Raw genomic sequence first — 551 nt, 5'->3', positions numbered from 1 at the left:
CACTACGTCCTGCACACTGCTGAGAGTCACAGTCCTGTGTAGCAGGAGACGATTAATGGCTGTGCACTCTTGCATGACAACGGCCCCCCACAGTGAATTTCCCCCCTCCAAAATGACTTCCCACTGACTGGTAGCAGTTCAGTGTTGCAAGTTTCCACTCTCTTCTCCACTGTCTCTGGCTTTCAGTTCGTCGTCCCTGTGTTGGACAGCTGGGACGAGCTCGGCGCACAGATCCGGGAATGTGGCCTTGTGCATCTGAAAGTTCTGCCGCCACTGCTTGTCATCCCACACCCGCACGGCCATGCAATCCCCCCAGCCAGCGTTCGTTGCGTGGCCCCAGAAGTGGTGTGCCACCATCTGCAGCTGCTCCATGCACACCAGCCATCACCGTGAATTAATTCTCCCTCTGTCTCACCGCAAACTGACTCCCAGAAAATCATCATCTTCCCCGCAGTGCTTCATGCAGCTCTGCAGATACCGGAGGATTATGAGTCCTTGCAACGCTCATGACAATCGTGTAGAACTGTGCAGGCTCCGTGCTTCTGTCAGAG

Source organism: Chelonia mydas, chromosome 7, assembly GCF_015237465.2.
Source record: "Chelonia mydas isolate rCheMyd1 chromosome 7, rCheMyd1.pri.v2, whole genome shotgun sequence".
NCBI classification, from domain to species: domain Eukaryota; kingdom Metazoa; phylum Chordata; order Testudines; family Cheloniidae; genus Chelonia; species Chelonia mydas.
This window is presented reverse-complemented; position numbering follows the sequence as displayed.